The following is a 20,247-nucleotide window of genomic DNA, read 5'->3' as shown; positions in this document are numbered from 1 at the left end:
CATCTTTTAACTTCATGGTTGCAGTCACTATCTGCAGTAATTTTGGAGCCCAAGAAAATAAAATCTGTCGTGGTTTCCATTGTTTCCCCATCTATTTACCATGAAGTGATGGGACTGGATGCCATGATCTTAGTTTTCTCAATGTTGACTTTATGCAAACTTTTTTCGCTCTCCTCTTTCACTTTCATGAAGAGGCTCTTTAGTTCTTCACTTTCTGCCATAAGGGTGGTGTCATCTGCGTATCTGAGGTTATTGATATTTCTCCTGGAAATTTTGATTCCAGCTTGTGCTTCACCCAGCCCAGCATTTTGCATGATGTACTCTGCATATAAGTTAAATAAGCAGGGTGACAATATATAGCCTTGACATACTCCTTTCCCAATTTGGAATCGGTCTGTTGTTCCATGTCCGGTTCTAACTGTTGCTTCTCGACCTGCATACAGATTTCTCAGGAGGTATCTCAGGTGGTCTGGTATTCCCATCTCTTTAAGAATTTTCTAGTTTGTTATGATCTACACAGTCAAAGGCTTCAGTGTAGTCAATAAAGCAGAAGTAGATGTTTTTCTGGAACTCTCATGCTTTTTCGATGGTCCAGCATATGTTGGCAATTTGGTTCCTCTGCCTTTTCTAATCCAGATGAACTGGTGAAAGTTTACAATTCACGTGCTGTTGAAAGCTTGCTTGGAGAATTTTGAGCATTACTTTGCTAGTGTGTTAGATGAGTGTTATTGTGCGGTAGATTGAACATTTTTTGGCATTTGGGATTGGAATGAAAACTGACCTTTTCCAGTCCTATGGCTACTGCTGAGTTTTCCAAATTTGCTGGCATATTAAGTGCAGCACTTTTACAGCATCACCTTTTTGGATTTGAAACACCTGAGCTTTACTGTCTTCTTTTCCTTCTGTATGTCTCTGTTCCACTCTTAACCAATGTTTCCTACAATTCCTAAATAATCAACTCACCCTTGGGTTCTGGTCTTACAATTTACTTCTAGGAGAATACAACCTAAAATAAGACTCGAGTACCACAGATAAATAATTTCTAGTCCAGAGAATGTGTTTTGAGTTTTTCAAGATAGACACACTTGAACTTATACTCCATAATCAAGGTATTTTCAGAATATAAAGGGACAAGAAATTGTTTTATATCAGAAGTAAGCCCTTATTCCTATGGCCAAATGATTTTTGACAGAGAATATCAAGACAATTTGGTTAAAAGAATGATCTTTCCAGCAAGTGATACTTGGTCTACTAGATATCTATATGAGGAAGGATAGAAGAAAAGGAAAGAAATTGTCTTCCTACCACATACAGAAATTTATTCAACATGGGTCATAGATGTATGCGGAAGAATGAAAACTATAAAAACTTTTAGAAGGGAACAAAATTGTAAATCTTTGAGATTTCAGGTTAAGAATTGGCTTCTTAAATATAGCACTAACCTCATGCGAAGAGTTGACTCACTGGAAAAGACCCTGATGCTGGAAGGGATTGGGAGCAGGAGGAAAAGGGGACAACAGAGGATGAGATGGCTGGATGGCATCACTGACTCGATGGACATGAGTTTGAGTGAGTTGGTGATGGACAGGGAGGCCTGGCGTGCTGCAATTTATGGGGTCGCAAAGAGTTGGACACGACTGAGCGACTGAACTGAGCTGAACTGAACTGAACATCATAAAAAATAAAATTAAAAATAGATAAATTAGACAATCAAAATTTTTTAAAAAGAAACTTGTGCTTTAAAGAACATCATCAAGAAAGTGAAAAGACAGTCTACAGAATGGGAGAAAATATTTGAATATCATATATCTGATAAACTTTTATTCAGAGTTTATAAATAATTTTTCAACCCCCAAATAAGAAAATAAATAAACTCTGCTTAAAAATGGGCAAAGGATTTCATAGCTATTTCCCCAAAACTATATACAAATGTCCAATAAGCATGTGAAAAGATACTCAAAATTCCAACCAATGTTCAGGGCAGCATTATTTATAATTGTCAAGATGCAGAAACAATCTAACTGCCCATCAATAGATGATAAAGAAGATGTGATACACACACACACAGAAGAATACCACTCAACCATAAAAAATAATGAAATTTTGCCGTTTGCAATAAAGATATTATGTTAAGTGAAATGGTCAGACAGAGAAAGACAAATACTATATGATATCACTTATATGTGGAATCTAAAACTAAAACAAACCAGTGAATTCAACAAAAAAAGAAAGGGACCCATAGATACAAAGAACAAGATAGTGGTTATTAATGGGGAATGGGAAAGCAGGACGGCACGACAGCCGTAGGGGACTGAGATGTGTAAGCTACTGTGTATAAAATAAATACGCTACAGGGATCTACTCATAACACAGGGAATATAGGCGACACTTTATAACTGTAAGTGGAGTGTAACTTTTAAAAATTATGACTCACTGTACTATACATCTGAAACATAATACTGTGCACCAACTGTATCTCAATAAAATATTCCCCAAATCATTACTCACTAGGGAACTGCAAATCAAAACAACGAGACACCTCTTCAAACCCAACAGTATGTCTAAAATTAAGAAGATGAACAATAAGTATGTTGATGAGGATGTGGAGAAATTAAACCCCTATTCATTGTTGGTAGAAATGTAAAATGGCTTGTCGTTTTCCACCAAATTGAAACACAGAGTTATATGCCCCAAGAATTCCATTTTCAGGTATCTACCTAGAAAAATTGTACAGTCCACGCAAAAGCTTGCACACGCGTGTACACAAATGGCGCATAGAACCATTATCCATAATATTAAACAAATGGGAACGACCTACCTGTCTACCGACTGATAAGCAGATAAACAAAATGTGACGTAGGGAGCGTTACTTGTTACATGAAAGGAACAGAGTACTGACATCTGCCACGATACGGATAAATTTTGAAACACAGTACATGTAAGAATTTGGACACAAAAGATACATCTTTTATGACGTGATTTATACGAAACGTGCAGAACTGAGTCAGAAAGCACAATACTGGTTGTCAGGGACCAGGGGTAGGAAATGCGAGAGCTGCTAACGGGGTTTCTTGCGGGGAGAAGAAGATGTTTTGGAATTAGGTAGTGGTATGGCCACACAACTCTGTGAATAGACTCAAAACCACTGAACTGTACAGTTTTCAAGGGGAGACTTTATTGTGTGTGAATCACACATCAACAAAGTTGTTATTAAAAAATAACAACAACCAAAGAAGTAGCTTGGGCTTTATAATCCCAAAAGCAAATTTTAAGATAGAGTTTTTTCTGTTTTCCTTTTTTAAAATTCATTGGTTTATTTTTTAACACAGCAAGTTCATAAGAGGAAAAATATTGTTAAGACAGAGCTCTGAGAATTTGTAAAGAAACTGTCTAGATAAATAATTAGCAGCTGATCAATTTTGTTTTTAAATGAGAGAAGCTGTATGAGTAGATTAAATTTCCTGCAGAGACTTCAAAGTAATTCCACAAGGAAAGAGGATCCTAGGTCTGCAGTCATCCTACAGGACCAGAACTAATCTGAGCATGGGAGCGGGCGTGCTCAGTCGTGTCAAGCTAAGACAGCCCGGCTTCAAGTCCTACTACGCCATTTAGGCTTTATAGACACAACAGAGCTGCTGTCCAGCAACCTGCTTGCCCTCGAGGGGTGCCCCAGGCAGCGTGATCTGGGTGTGACATCCTCTCCACTTTAGCCACCTGGATGACCGGCAGACAAATGGCCGCTCCCTCCCTTTCCACTCCATGCAAATTCCTCGCCGCGGGTAGACTCCATTAAAACGAGGGAAAGCTTCTTGGAAGAGAAACATGTAGGAGCTGCTCTGGCCTCCCTACCAGCAGCTCTGTTAATGGGCGTACCTTGTGCCATGTTGTGCAAAATGTGTGCTTTCTCTTTTTTGAGTAAACTCGATCAGCCTGACTTGTACCAAAGGGCCTGATGCTTTCAATCTGCTAAGGCTGGGCATCTGGGTCACGTGGGAGACGGAAGCACCATCAGAGCAGCTCTCAGGCACGGCGGGCAACGCCCCAGGAAATGGGATCGCAGGCGAGAGTCCAGTCCACTTCTGAACCCGCCCCTGTTTCTTGGTGCTACTTGCGGGGTAGGCCGCTCTCACCTGGAGGGCCAATGTCCTCCCTGACTCGGCTTGCCATGCTATCAGTCAAAAAGCGAAGCGCAGTCCCTACTGCCCCTGCTCTAATGCGTCAGGCCTGAGGGGAGGGGACAGTGACACGTGCTGACAAGTAGAAAACGGAAAGCCCCTTTTTCCCCTTATGTCCAGCATACGAGGAGTGGTTTTGCCTTTCTAGCTCCTAGCCACCCCTCTCCAAGGGAAGACTGATTTACTCATTTTTGCTTTCGCTGAGGTTGTGAGTCAGGAGTGAGAGCTACTATTCTGGCTTTGTCATCTCTTTTTATTTAATGCTCCATCAACTGTCAGACAACAGAAACAAATCTACATATTATTGTGAGTATCAGGAAACTGGAGATTATGAATCCGGGAGGAGGTGATGAGGAATAAGATAAATTAGTTTAACCTATTAAAGCTCAACATTCAGAAAACGAAGATCATGGCATCCGGTCCCATCACTTCATGGCAAATAGATGGGGAAACAGTGGAAACAGTGTCAGACTATTTTTCTGGGCTCCAAAATCACTGCAGATGGTGACTGCAGCCATGAAATTAAAAGACGCTTACTCCTTGGAAGGAAAGTTATGACCAACCTAGACAGCATATTCAAAAGCGGAGACATTACTTTGCCAACAAAGGTTTGTCTAGTCAAGGCTATGGTTTTTCCAGTGGTCATGTATGGCTGTGAGAGTTGGACTGTGAAGAAGGCTGAGTGCCAAAGAATTGATGCTTTTGAGCTGTGGTGCTGGAGAAGACTCTTGAGAGTCCCTTGGACTGTGAGGAGATCCAACCAGTCCATTCTGAAGGAGATCAACCCTGGGATTTCTTTGGAAGGAATGATGCTGAAGCTGAAACTCCAGTACTTTGGCCACCTGATATGAAGAATTGACTCATTGGAAAAGACTCTGATGCCGGGAGGGATTGGGGGCAGGAGGAGAAGTGGACGACAGAGGATGAGATGGCTGGATGGTATCACTGACTCGATGGACATGAGTCTGGGTGAACTCCGGGAGCTGGTGATGGACAGGGAGGCCTGGCGTGCTGCGATTCATGGGGTCGCAAAGAGTCGGACACGACTGAGCGACTGATCTGATCTGATAACTGCACAAAGAAGCACACGGTTTGCAAACTGTGGCTTGGAAAATCCTAACTCCTTTAAAGAATGAATCTGAAATGAACGTTCCATGCTGCATATGGCATTTAGAACCAAGATTAGCCAGTTATGACTACTTGGTGAGATTGTATCTTAATCATATTTATTTATCAACACACAAAAATGTACATACGACCAAAGTTTCTGAGAAATACGCTCTTAGAGTGTTTGGTTCTGTGTGAAACTGTGTTTCATCACAGCACAGCAGTGTTGATGGCATAGGCTGACTTTCCAATATGACTGGAATGCGACTGTGCTGGTCATATTTCACTAAGCTTTTAGCCGCATACGTGACAGCTGCTGGTGAGGGAGAGTTTAGTGAAAGGTTGTTTTCCAGGGATGGGCTTAGGTAATGAAGGTAGAGAGAGTCTGCCTTCGTGTTTTCCGAGCTAGTTTTAGCCTCCCTTTCTACAGAAGCCCTCTGCAATCACGAATGGTTAACGAGCCCAGTTCTTCCTTGACTGAGCATGGTCCACAGCGTGGCCCACTGGCACAGAGAAGCAAGTCAGCTCTGGGCTCTGTTCAGGTTATTAGAAGCATCTCATCTGAGCTTCTACCATATCCTCAAAGTGACCTTTCTTGTGACTTATATTTGAAACAACTTATGAAAACTGTTCCATATGTCAAACTTCATTTCATTCAATTTTCTCCTAGTTGAAAATTGACACTAAAGATGTTTTGTCTTTCAGAGCATTTTCCTTTGTGAATCAAAGGCCTGATGATGTATAATCCTTCCTGAAGGTTTTATGGCAGGGCTTCACAAAGCAAACATTTCCCCCCCTTATTTTATATCACCCTGACAAACAGAAATGCTGAGCCATTTAACTACAGAGCCTGCCTGACACATCCAGAGTCAGATACTCTGGTGGCGTCTAGCTGAAGGGGAAAAATGCGCTGAATTCCCAGAGCTTCTTGACAAGAGAATGACACCAAGGAAACCAGTGAATGATCTGGAGGGCCCAGTGGTGAGCACTACCCTGTACCAGAGTGCTCCCCGTGGCTCTGAGTCCGCACCACTAGCCCTGCAGCATCTCATCCCATGACGGTTCAGGATGAGCAGACAGGCGATGACAGGGAAAGCGGGGGAAAAACAAAGGTCCAGCCACAGCCCTGTACGCCACGAGCCGGTCTCAGCTTCACGGAAACTTTCAGATGCAGAGCTTGCACTGTTAATTCTCTAACTCACAAAAAAGAATCTGCACAGATGCAACTGAATAGCCCTCCCTCAAACTTCAAGGTGTGTGTGACGAATGGTCCCAGGCCCACGTGTGAGTGCACAAAATTACTATGTCCTGTATTGTTTCGAAGCTCCAACACATAATCAAAATGTGTCAACTTACTTTTGTTTAATGCCCTTTCTTCCCTTTAGAATAGTTAATCCCTGTGATAATTTCCAGTCCATTTTACAGTAACTAATGTATGAAAGTCAGTCTTTTGAATAGTTTTTGTTTGCATGCTTTTAATTTTTCTTTTTGTCTTCTGTCAACCATACAGCAGAAGGAAAAAGAAAAAGAAATACACCTAATATGAGGCAGGCACTGGGATTGAGCGGTGGAAACACAGCCAAGGCCACTGCCATCAAGGAGGTGACATTCAAGTTGAGAGCTGGGCAACAACATAAATACATAAAAAGAGGAGATTGTTGTGGGGTTGTATGTGTTCTGAAGAAACTAGTTTACAGAATGATATAGAATAGTCATAGAGATGACAGACTTCCCCAGGATGACCAGGGAAGTTCACTTTGAAGTGATGGTTTTTGATTTGAGATGTGAAGGATGGAAATGATGGAAGGAGGCAGCCATGAAAGATTTGGGTGAAGAACGTTGAGGAAAAAGGGATAACGTGCAAATGTCCTGAGACAGAACTGAGAGCAGACGAGCTTTACAGAAGGAAAGGTTGTGAATCAGGCAGCAGTGAATGAAAGCGGAGCAGACAGAGCTGACACTGGGGGAATGTTCAGAGGTCAGATCAAAAATGCATTGTAGGCATATATCTAGAAAGGGAAGAAGTAAAACTGTCTTTACTTACAAACTCTGCGATCCTGTATGTATAATACTCTAAAGCATTCACCCTAAACCCACTGGAGTCCATAACCAAACTCAAGGAGATATAGAATGCAAGATGAGTGGATATTACATTTCTGTATACTAGAAAAAAATCCAAATATTCAATTAAGAAAATTATGTTCAAAGTCACATCAAAAGAATTTAAGTGCTTCTGAAAATTTTGAACAAAAAAGTGTAAAACCTGTGCATTGAAAGCTATAAAATATTTCTGAAGGAAAATTTTGAAGATTTATAGAAATTGAGAAGCATACCATATTAGAGAACAGGAAGACCAAATATTGTAAGATCACATACACCTATTAAAGGCCAATCTATAGGTACAGGTATCGGTCCTGGGTTTCAGCAGACAAGCACCTTTGGCTTCCCAGGTGGCTCAGTAGGTAAAGAATCTGCCTGCAATGTGGGAGACCTGGGTTTGATCTCTGATTGGGAAGATCCCCTGGAGGAAGGCATGGCAACCCCCTCCAGTGTTCTTGCCTGGAGAATCCCATGGACAGAGGAGCCTGGGGGGCTACAGTTCACGGGGTCACAAAGAGTCAGACATGCCTGAGCAACTTTCACAGTACAGTATAGATCTAGAAAGTTGATTAACGATTGTCTGGGGCTGATGGTATGAGCATAAATGGACTAAAAACGTGGATAAGGGAAATTTTAAGGTGAGAAAAATGTTCTAAAACAGGATTATGTGCATAATTATACTGCTATGTAAATTTACTCAAATTTGTCTAAGTGTACATTCATAATGGGCAAATTCTGTGACATGCCAATTTTACCTCTATGAAGCTGTTTAAAAAAAAAGTCACAATGGTTTTATTACCTGAAGTTATAATTATAACATAAATGTTAAGTATTAATTAAATTATTTTCATCAATTTTAGTTGCATTTTCCAAGATTAAATCCCAATTAAACATTTTGTCTTTATTCACCGTGATGTTGATGCCCATGCTATATACGGGTTCACATCAACTGGCCTTTTTCAGCACCAATTATCCTCAAATCATGAAGAAGTTTTATATGTACATATTACTTCATAGTGTGCTGTACCCGTTAGGAATAGTTTAAAATACAAGTAACATAAAACCCAATTTTCAGCACTGTAAGATGAAATAGGCCTTTTTTGTTGGTTTGTTTCATACAACAGGAAGTCTGGAAGAGGGTGGCTAGCAGGTTCAGAGGCTCAGCATGAAGCCAGACCAGGCACTCATCTCAGCTCCCAGCTCACCACGTGAATGTTTAAAAGAGCAATACGAGGGGACAGAGAAGCACAGAAGGAAAGAAAAACTTCCCCAGGTCACTCCACTGGACTTTTCCGTTACGTTTCATTAATCAGATTCGGATGACTTAGCCATCTCTGGCTACAGAGGGGCTGAAGACAAGGATGCGGTTTCCCAGACTAAGATGAAGATGCAAACGGAGCAGAAGATTCAAAGCGTGTCAGCTCAGGCAGAAGACAGGAGTAGTGCTTGTGTTACTTAGAGACCACCAGAGTGGGTGCTACCGGACGAGGGCCAGCTCTCAGGACAGAGCATGCTATCAGTATCGCAGGTAAGAGATGAAGTAAGAAGAACCTCCTTTCCTATCACCTCTGTCTTCAGAAACACTATTACATTGGAAACCAGCGCCCCAGTGTTAGTATCAGTTCAGTTCAGTTCAGTCACTCAGTCGTGTTGGACTCTTTGCGACCCCATGAATCGCAGCACGCCAGGCCTCCCTGTCCATCACCAACTCCTGGAGTTCACTGAGACTCATGTCCATCGAGTCAGTGATGCCATCCAGCCATCTCATCCTCTGTTGTCCCCTTCTCCTCCTGCCCCCGATTCCTCCCACCATCAAAGTCTTTTCCAATGAGTCAACGCTTCACATGAGGTGGCCAAAGTACTGGAGTTTCAGCTTTAGCATCATTCCTTCCAAAGAAATCCCAGGGCTGATCTCCTTCAGAATGGACTGGTTGGATCTCCTTGCAGTTCAAGGGACTCTCAAGAGTCTTCTCCAACACCACAGTTCAAAAGCATCAATTCTTCGGTGCTCAGCTTTCTTCACAGTCCAACTCTCACATCCATACATGACTACTGGAAAAACCATAGCCTTGACTAGATGGACCTTTGTTGGCAAAGTAATGTCTCTGCTTTTGAATATGCCATCTAGGTTGGTCATAACTTTCCTTCCAAGGAGTAAGCGTCTTTTAATTTCATGGCTGCAGTCACCATCTGCAGTGATTTTGGAGCCAAGAAAAATAAAGTCTGACACTGTTTCCCCATCTGTTTCCCATGAAGTGATGGGACCAGATGCCATGATCTTCGTTTTCTGAATATTGAGCTTTAAGCCAACTTTTTCACTCTCCACTTTCACTTTCATCAAGAGGCTTTTGAGTTCCTCTTCACTTTCTGCCATAAGGGTGGTGTCATCTGCATATCTGAGGTTATTGATATTTCTCCCGGCAATCTTGATTCCAGCTTGTGCTTCTTCCAGCCCAGCATTTCTCATGATGTACTCTGCATATAAGTCAAATAAACAGGGTAACAATATACAGCCTTGACGAACTCCTTTTCCTATTTGGAACCAGTCTGTTGTTCCATGTCCAGTTCTAACTGTTGCTTCCTGACCTGCATACAGATTTCTCAAGAGGCAGGTCAGGTGGTCTGGTATTCCCATCTCTTTCAGAATTTTCCACAGTTTATTGTGATCCACACCTTCAAAGGCTTTGGCATAGTCAATAAAGCAGAAATAGATGTTTTTCTGGAACTCTCTTGCTTTTTCGATGATCCAGCGGATGTTGGCAATTTGATCTCTGGTTCCTCTGCCTTTTCTAAAACCAGCTTGAACATCTGGAAGTTCATGGTTCACATATCACTGAAGCCTGGCTTGGAGAATTTTGAGCATTACTTTACTAGCGTGTGAGATGAGTGCCATTGTGCGGTAGTTTGAGCATTCTTTGTCATTGCCTTTCTTTGGGATTGGAATAAAAACTGACCTTTTCCAGTCCTGTGGCCACTGCTGAGTGTTCCAAATTTGCTGGCATATTGAGTGCAGCACTTTCACAGAATCATCTTTCGGGATTTGAAATAGCTCAACTGGAATTCCATCACCTCCACTAGCTTTGTTTGTAGTGATCCTTCCTAAGGCCCACTTGACTTCCCATTCCAGGATGTCTGACTCTAGGTGAGTGATCACACCATCATGATTATCTGGGTCATGAAGATCTTTTTTGTACAGTTCTTCTGTGTATTCTTGCCACCTCTTCTTAATATCTTCTGCTTCTGTTAGGTCCATACCATTTCTGTCCTTTATCGAGCCCATCTTTGCATGAAATATTCCCTTGGTATCTCTAATTTTCTTGAAGACATGTCTAGTCTTTCCTATTCTGTTGTTTTCCTCTATTTCTTTGCATTGATCGCTGAGGAAGGCTTTCTTATGTCTCCTTGCTATTCTTTGGAACTCTGCATTCAGATGTTTATATCTTTCCTTTTCTGCTTTGCTTTTCTCTTCCCTTCTTTTCACAGCTATTCGTAAGGCCTCCCCAGACAGTCATTTTGCTTTTTTGCATTTCTTTTCCATGGGGATGATCTTGATCCCTGTCTCCTGTACAATGTCACGAACCTCTGTCCATAGTTCATCAGGCACTCTATCTATCAAATCTAGTCCCTTAAATCTATTTCTCACTTCCACTGTATAATCATAAGGGATTTGATTTAGGTCATACCTGAATGGTCTAGTGGTTTTCCCTACTTTCTTCAATTTAAGTCTCAAGTTGGCAATAAGGAGTTCATGGTCTGAGCCACAGTCAGCTCCCAGTCTTGTTTTCACTGACTGTATACAGCTTCTCCATCTCTGGCTGCAAAGAATATAATCAATCTGATTTTGGTGTTGACCATCTGGTGATGTCCATGTGTAGAGTCTTCTCTTGTGTTGTTGGAAGAGGGTGTTTGCTATGACCAGTGCATTCTCTTGGAAAAACTCTATTAGCCTTTGCCCTGCTTCATTCTGTACTCCAAGGCCAAATTTGCGTGTTACTCCAGGTGTTTCTTGACTTCCTACTTTTGCATTCCAGCCCCCTTTAATGAAAAGGATATCTTTTTTGGGTGTTAGTTCTAAAAAGTCTTATAGGTTTTCATAGAACCATGCAACTTCAGCTTCTTCAGCGTTACTGGTTGGGGCATAGGCTTGGATTACTGTGATATTGAATGGTTTGCCTGGAAATGAACAGAGATCATTCTGTCATTTTTGAGATTGCGTCCAAGTACTGCATTTTGGACTCTTTTGTTGACCATGATGGCTACTCCATTTCTTCTAAGGGATTCCTGCCTGCAGTAGTAGATATAATGGTCATCTGAGTTAAATTCACCCATTCCAGTCCATTTGAATTCGCTGATTCCTAGAATGTCGACATTCACTCTTGCCATCTCCTGTTTGACCACTTCCAATTTGCCTTAATTCATGGACCTGACATTCCAGGTTCCTATGCAATATTGCTCTTTATAGCATCAGACCTTGCTTCTATCACCAGTCACATCCACAACTGGGTATTGTTTTTGCTTTGGCTCCATCCCTTGATTCTTTCTGGAATTATTTCTCCACTGATCTCCCGTAGCATATTGGGCACCGACCAACCTGGGGAGTTCCTATTTCAGTATCCTATTTTTTTGCCTTTTCATACTGTTCATGGGGTTCTCAAGGCAAGAATACTGAAGTGGTTTGCCATTCCCTTCTCCAGTGGACCACATTCTGCCAGACCTCTCCGCCCCACAGGGCATGGCTTAGTTTCACTGAGTTAGACAAGGCTGTGGTCCGTGTGATCAGATTGGCTAGTTTTCTGTGAGTATGGTTTCAGTGTGTCTGCCTTCTGATGCCCTCTTGCAACACCTACTGTCTTACTTGGGTTTCTCTTACCTTGGACGTGGGGTATCTCTTCACGGCCACTCCAGCAAAGCGCAGCTGCTGCTCCTTACCTTGGATGAGGGGTATCTCCTCACTGGCCACCCCTCCTGACCTTGAATGTGGAGTAGCTCCTCTCGGCCCTCCTGGGCCCTGCGCAGCCTCTGCTCCTTGAACGTGGGGTTGCTCCTGTCAGCCGCTGCCCCGACCTTTGGTGTGGGGTAACTGCTCTTGGCCACTGCCCCAACCTTGGGCGTGGGGTAGCTCCTCTCAGCCGCTCCTGGGCTGTCGCAGCCTGGCACTCTTGGCCGCTGCCCCTGACCTTGGGTGAGGGGGAGCTCCTCTTGGCCACGCTTCTGCGCGGTCTGTCGCAGCCGGCGTAACACCTTAGTTTTGTATATGAGGCACGTGCAGTCCAGAGAGGGACATGACTTGCCAAAAGTGAAAGTGGCATGTTTGTTGCTCAGTCGTGTCTGGCTCTTTGCAGCCCATGGACTGCAGCCCGCTGGGCTCCTCTCTCCATGGGGATTCTCCAGGAAAGAATACTGCAGTGGGCAGCACCCAGAAAACTTAGCACCACCCAAAGACCCACCCCTGTGCTCCAGGAAAGAATACTGGAGTGGGCAGCACCCAGAAAACCTAGCACTGCCCGAAGACCCACCCCTGTGTCTGAAATCCCAGTTTGAGGTTCTCACTCTCAGGGAACAGTAACTCTGCTCCTTGTTAATCTCTGACTGCTTTCATCCTGTTTTTCACTCCTAAACAGTAAGGGAATGACTTTTTCTAGCTTTTGTAGACTCCCCGAGTTGCAGCCACAGTTTTGAGCACAAATATCCTCAGCAAGTATTTAGCTGAGTCATCGTGTCGTAAAGACAGCAAGAACGCCCCACGAGTTCATGAAATGCATGAAACGCATAGTAGCTAGTTTCAATCTTTATATGGAAATATTCCATGATCTACTGGATGGTGTTCACGGAGACAATTCAAGTCCGGGGGATAGCAGGTCTTGCTGAGAGCCCTGGAAGTCTCCTGATGCTCACAGTTGGAGAGGTCCATTTGCAGAGCATCTTGTGTGTCTGACCTGACTTGCTATTCTTATTCAGGGCAGCCTCAAGTTCAGAGCAAAGGGGCCACTCTGCCTTGGGAAAGAATGAATGTGAGTGAGTCACTCAGGCAAGTCAGCCTACGTACAGTAGCGTGCCTTCATCTTTACAGTCCCTGTGGTCTTGGTACAGCCACGCAACACGGCACCTGGAACTGAAGCCTGTTTCTGTCAAGTGACAGAGAACCGATCATGGAGTTCTTGTAAAGAAAGAACGAGCAATGCAAGCCAAGGCCTAGGAGCCTGGCTTTAAAGAGCAGATGCACTGGGAGAACTGCCTGCGTTTGCAGATGAAACTTGGACCAGCTCGCAGGTCTACTGCAGCAGTTTGGTGAGACAGGAATCTGGTGGGCACAGTGTAGCCAAGGACTCAACACTTTGGCGCCAAGCCAGCATTGAAACCCTGCAATTCAAGTAATCTTCCTGTTTTTGATTCAGAATTCAAACACCCACATTACCTTTCACTGAAATACTCCCTAATAACAGTAACAATTTCATATGTTTCATGAGATAATTACTAAAATCTCATAAGTGTTGGAAACAATGTAAATGGTTTAAGTTCATAAACACCTGAGAGATACCAATATCCCATACCAATCATGCAATTTCTTTGTTGCCGTAAAGCATCATTGATCTGTAATATCAACATTAAAAATGTCATCTCATACTAAAGACAAAAATACAAAGAAAGATCAGGCTCATAGAAACAGAAGACAAGTCAGTACCTCAGGCTAACAATTCACACTTCTATCTGCACACTAACTCAGTCACTGGAACTGGAATCATCAATTGTACAGAGAAGACTAAACATTTCATATATCATCATGAACTGAGCACATTCTTGAAGGAACAGTAAAAAAAAAAAAAAAAATGGAGTAGACAGAGACACACAGAATCCTTCTGAATGTCAGGGCTAGGGCTTGCTTTAATTGGGGGGTAATGAAATAGCTCTCTAACTTATTATATTCCATGCTATGTAAATGTTATTTATGCCAAAGCCTTTGAGTGTGTAGATCACAATAAACTGTGAAAGATTTTCAAAGAGATGGGAATACCATACCACCTGACCTGCCTCTTGAGAAATCTGTATGCAGGTCAGGAAGCAACAGTTAGAACTGGACATGGAACAACAGACTGAGTCCAAATAGGAAAAGGAGTACGTCAAGGCTGTATATTGTCACCCTGCTTATTTAACTTATATGCAGACTACATCATGAGGAACGCTGGGCTGGAGGAAGCACAAGCTGGAATCAAGATTGCTGGGAGAAATATCAATAACCTCAGATATGCAGATTACACCACTTTTATGGCAGAAAGTGAAGAAGAACTAAAGAGCCTCTTGATGAAAGTAAAAGAGGAGAGTGAAAAAGTTGGCTTAAAACTCAACATTCAGAAAACTAAGATCATGGCATCTGATCCCATCACTTCATGGCAAATAGATGGGGAAACAATGGAAACAGTGGCTGACTTTATTTTGGGGGGCTCCAACATCACTGCAATTGGTGACTGCAATTAAATGAAATTAAAAGACACTTACTTCTTGGAAAAAAAGCTATGACCAACCTAGAAAGCATATTAAAAAGCAGAGGCATTACTTTGCCAACAAAGGTCTGTCTCATCAAGGCTAATATGGATGTGAGAGTTGGACTATAAAGAAAGCTGAGCACCGAAGAATTGATGCTTTTGAACTGTGGTGTCAGAGAAGACTCTTGAGAGTTCCTTGGACTGCAAGGAGATCCAAGCAGTCCATCCTAAAGGAAATCAGTCCTGAGTGTTCAGTGGAAGGTGAAATTCCAACACTTTGGCCACCTGATGAGAAGAGCTGACTCATTTGAAAAGATCCTGATGCTGGGAAAGATTGAAGGCAGGAGGAGAAGGGGATGACAGAGGATGAGATGGTTGGATGGCATCACCGACTCAATAGACATGAGTTTGAGTAAGCTCCAGGAGTTGATGATGGACAGGGAGGCCTGGCAAGCTGCAGTCCACGGGGTCACAAAGAGTCGGACATGACTGAGCAACTGAACTGAACTGAACTCAATGTAGATGATCCACTGATAGAATCCTATAATCATAACTAAAAGTCATAAGTGTAAAAGTATGAATCCCAGCAGGCACTCTGAAGCTTTCAGGGCATACTAAAAAGCTGCTGTCTTGGTTTATCCCTTGGCTCAGAAAATTATTCAGAGAATTATTCCCAGGAACATTTATTACCACCTATTGAGCACTTCTGGGTGATCACACAGGGTCCTTACTTCAGTCTTTCAACTTGAGAACCACCCTTCCCCTTCTTATGTTGGTGTTTACAGACAGAGAGAGCCAGGTTTATGTCGTCAGCTCTGTGGGTCAGTCATGAACTTTATTGGATGTTGCTACTATCTCTCCCTCAAACTCCTTAGACTTGAGGAGATACTGTAACGTCTAGGGTTCTGCTCGCCTAGATCCCTTCTCTCTCTTACACTGGTAATAACCCTTCCAAGCTTTGAGGAACTTTCTCTCCCCTATTTTTTGTGGCCACGATGGAAATTCCCATGATTATATTTCTCCTCTCTTAAAGAACATCACAGGACGGTGACTGGCACGCTAGTAGAATTATCTCCTGATGCTTTATACAGGGTATTAGAAAGGAGATGCTTGATTTCTCTTTTCCACCAGATCAGGAACTGTGGAGGTATGTTACCAGAGCTGGGAAGCCTGACTACACCAGTTTTTGGCCACATCGAGTGTTTGGGATGACACGGAGCAGCTGGACGTTTTATGCACGACTGATGATAAATGGTAAAACTTCTTTGGGAAATATTTTTCAGTTTTTTTAAAAGTGAAACATATGCCTACAATATGACATTGACATTTCATTCCTGGGTACTTATTCAAGAGAAATAAAAGCCTGTGTGCACATAAAAACTTGTACACAAATATTCACAATATCTTTATTGGTAATACCCTAAAACTAGAAATAATCCAAATGTCCACAAAATGGTGAATGGATGAATTGTGATACATACACACACAGAGAGACACACAGAAACACACGGAATTACTTACTACTCACCCATTGAAAGACCTATTAATATTCAAATGGATAAATCTGAAATATTTATGCTGAGTAAAAGAAGTCAGATATAAAACAGTCATTGTGTGACATTTTCACCAATTCTAGAAAATTCCAGTTATACATTCCATACCAATAAACAGCCAATCTGCCTGTGATGAAAGTCAAAGTAGGCTGGAGAAGCAGGTCTGTAGCGAGTTGTGCCAGTGACAGATAAGGGAGATCAGTAGCAGGAGGGCTGTGCCATCCATCTGCATGAGATGCCAAGGGGCTGGACCTCTCAACCCTTCCTGGAGAACAGCAGGGACGCCCAATACCTTAAAAGCACTGTAGCAGAGACCAAGGCGCTGCAAGGCAGGATTACAGTTTCTTCTGAGGAAGTTAGTCCCTGCAAATTGACAAATGCAATCTCTAGGGCTCTAAAGGAAGGTTAGGAAGCAGGCAGCCCACACGCTCGGGGCCGGTCAAGCAGGTGGGAATGTCACAAGTTTTGAGACTTCTCTCACTTCGCTTTCACTTTGGCTTAAAAATCTAGGTTCCTTCATGTTCCTTCGCTAACAAGTGAGTGTCTTAATGGGCATTCGATCACTTGCTGTGAACCTCAATAATTTCTTGTAGAAGAACAACAGAAACCATACTAACGCTTCCAAGAGAGCAGCGTGGACATTTATTCTGGTGCTGCCCATCGATTCCGTTTCTCAGTATGTGAGCTGCATGGAAGACACTTTTTTCCAAGATAAATGCTCAGAAAAGCTGCACTGATTCACGCAGGCTTCCAGAACAGCAAGCAGAATAGTTACAGACGAAGGAAAACGCTTGTGGAAACAGTGGGCTTGGGGCCTTAGAGAAGTTTCCAGACATGGGGCAAAGGCCACACTAGATAAGACGGTACGCACTTTTGGAAGCCGGTCTTTTCACCTCCACCTCTGCTACATATCTCAGATCTATCCATTCTCTTCACCTTCCAACCCCCTTCAGCTTTTAGCTGGATTAGTGGCAACTGATGCAACTGATTCCACTTTTGTCCGCCAGCATCCATTTGCCACAAAGAAACCAGAGAGCGCTTCCCTGCTGACAGCATTCAAATGGCTTATCAATACATTTGGAATGAAATCTTAACTTCTAATCAGGACTTCTGATGCCCAAACCATTAGACCCGACATTACCCTCCATCTCGGCCCTTATCATTCTTCTCTGAGCTAAGTCTATCCCAACCACAGTGGGCTGCTATCTGTTCCTTGATTACAAGTTCCTACACGAGGGCCCGCTGTCCCCAAGAAACAGGTTTCCTCATATCCTCAGGTAGCTGATTCCTACTTATGAATCAGCATTCAGCTCAAGTATTTGCTCTCGCAGAAGCCTTTGCTGAGCACTCACTGTCCAGTACTCATGGTCACATGACTGCGTAACTGGATTCCCAGCACCCATCACGATCTGAGACTGACCTTTATTTGTTTGCTTATTTTTTGCCCGTTGCCCTTACCAGAATTAAACTGTTTGAGAGCAGGAATCTTGTCCACTTCAATTACCACTGCATCTCCAGCATCTACAACAGTGTCTCTAATTCACTATCAGTTCAGTTCAGTCGCTCAGTTGTGTCTGACTCTTTGCATCCACATGGACAGCAGCACGCCAGGCCTCCCTGTCTATCACCAACTCCTGGAGTTTACCCAAACTCAAGTCCATTGAGTTGGTGATGCCATCCAACCATCTCATCCTCTGTTAAGCCCTTCTCCTCCTGCCCTCAATCTTTCCCAGCATCAGGGTCCTTTCTAATGAGTCAGTTCTTCGCATCAGGTGGCCAAAGTATTGGAGTTTCAGCTTCAACATCAGTCCTTCCAATGAATACTCAGGACTGATCTCCTTTAGGATGGACTAATTATAGAATTCATAAATAAATGAAAAGCACAAAGAAGACTGAATCCCAGCTGCATTAATCATTACCTGGAAGTCCACTTGATGTGGGAATAGCATTTACTTCTTTGCAGCCTCCTTTGCAGAATGATTGCTCCTGACACTCAGTGTCAAACCACTAATGACGCTTAACAGAGTATCCAAAATCAAATATTTCAATGCATGCCCTTAGGCTGCTCTAACGTGTGCTAAGTCACTTCAGTCACGTTCAACTCTTTGAGACCCCATGGACTGTAGCCCACTAGACTCCTCTGTCCATGGGATTCTCCAGGTAAGAATACAGGAATGGGTAGCCATTCCCTTTCTCCAGGAAATCTTCCCAACCCAGAGATTGAACCTGTGTTTCCTACATTGCAGGCTGATTCCTTACAGTCTTAACCACCAGGGAAGCCCAGGCTGACCCACTGCTTTTCATCAAGTGCAAGTGCTGGCTTATCATAATTAAATATCAGTGCTGAAGGAGATCTTTTGTTTGTTTGTTTTAGTTGCTAATCATGTCTAGTCATGTCTTTTGCGACACATGGACTATAGCCCACCAGGCTCCTCTGTCCTTGGGATTTCCCAGGCAAGAATACGGGAGTTGTTTGCCATTTCCTTCTGCAGAGGATCTTCCCAACCCAGGGATCGAGCCCACATTTTCTGCTTGGTGGGCGGACTCTTTACTGCTGAGCTACTTGAGAAAGAGATCTTAGGTATACATACTTGAAATGTGACATTAACAGCAACAAAAATGACATTAGGTAACATTTACTGGTGGCTGGATGGCATCACTCACTCGATGGATGTGAGTCTGAGTGAACTCCAGGAGTTGGTGATGGACTGCCGGGAGCAGGAGCTCCGCCCATGGCAAAGGTCATGAGGAAGGAGGCTCGGCATATGCAAAGGCGGGATCGAGCTCAGGAGTTCCCCTGGAAATTCTCAAGCATCTACCCCCTAAACCAGGGTCTGCCTACTTTCTGCTTTGTGCTCTCACCTACACCTCTGACTTTATGGGGGGCTGTCCCCCACTACCTCTCTCTGAAAAAAGAGTTAACTTACAGCTCCAGTTAATAATTCCTGGGTGTGACAGTGTTTCAACCTACAAACTCCTTTGGAAGTCCTCTCGCCTTCCTGAATAGGTTTTTCCGGCCACATGTGATTGTTCAGAGCTTCCCAACTGTGAGAGGCAGGAGATGTTCTAAACTGTCTAAATACAGATTCCTTTGAGCAGTTAAAAGATTGATTAGAAATTGTATTGGCCAATGTTTGCTGCTAAGTCTCCATATCCCTTACCTGCTGTGTCCCTGGGAGTGTATTGATTAATATAATTGGTGTAAGTAGTAGCTTTAATGTTTGTAACCTTGGACCCTTGAGTTAATTCTTTTTCTTGTTGTAGCCCACCACACCTTTGCCTGTAGGAATGCAACTTTAATGCTTTTGGAGGGTGGCGCCTGACTAATCACCTTTAGAGAAAAATAAGTTTTCTGAAGAAAGGGTCTTAAAATGTTAACAGGCCTCTGGGCCAGAAGGTGATGCAAATCACCTAAACTTTTGCATATGATAAGTTTGCAGGAAGAAAGCCTGGCTTACTGCATGACTCTACCCCTTCCCCCATTATCCTCTATGCATAACTTAAGGTATAAAAACTACTTTGGAAAATAAAGTGTGGGCCTTGTTCATCGAAGCTTGGTCTTCCCATGTCATTCTTTCTCTCACCTTCTGGCTGAATTATTCAGCCTCTTTTCTCCACTGAATTTCCTGCTGAGCTATCCTTATTCTATTACTCTTTATATCCTTAATTAACGTTTAATTAAGCTGTTGTTTCCTGATCGCCGATGCCGTCTCCCCTTCGAATTCCCGGGATCCACCAGGGCTGGACGCCGGCAATGGACAGGGAGGCCTGGTGTGCTGCGATGCATGGGGTCGCAAAGAGTTGGACATGACTGAGCAACTGAACTGAACT

Source organism: Bos indicus, chromosome 7, assembly GCF_029378745.1.
Source record: "Bos indicus isolate NIAB-ARS_2022 breed Sahiwal x Tharparkar chromosome 7, NIAB-ARS_B.indTharparkar_mat_pri_1.0, whole genome shotgun sequence".
Classification (NCBI taxonomy): Eukaryota; Metazoa; Chordata; class Mammalia; order Artiodactyla; family Bovidae; genus Bos; species Bos indicus.
Note: the sequence above shows the minus strand (reverse complement) of the source record.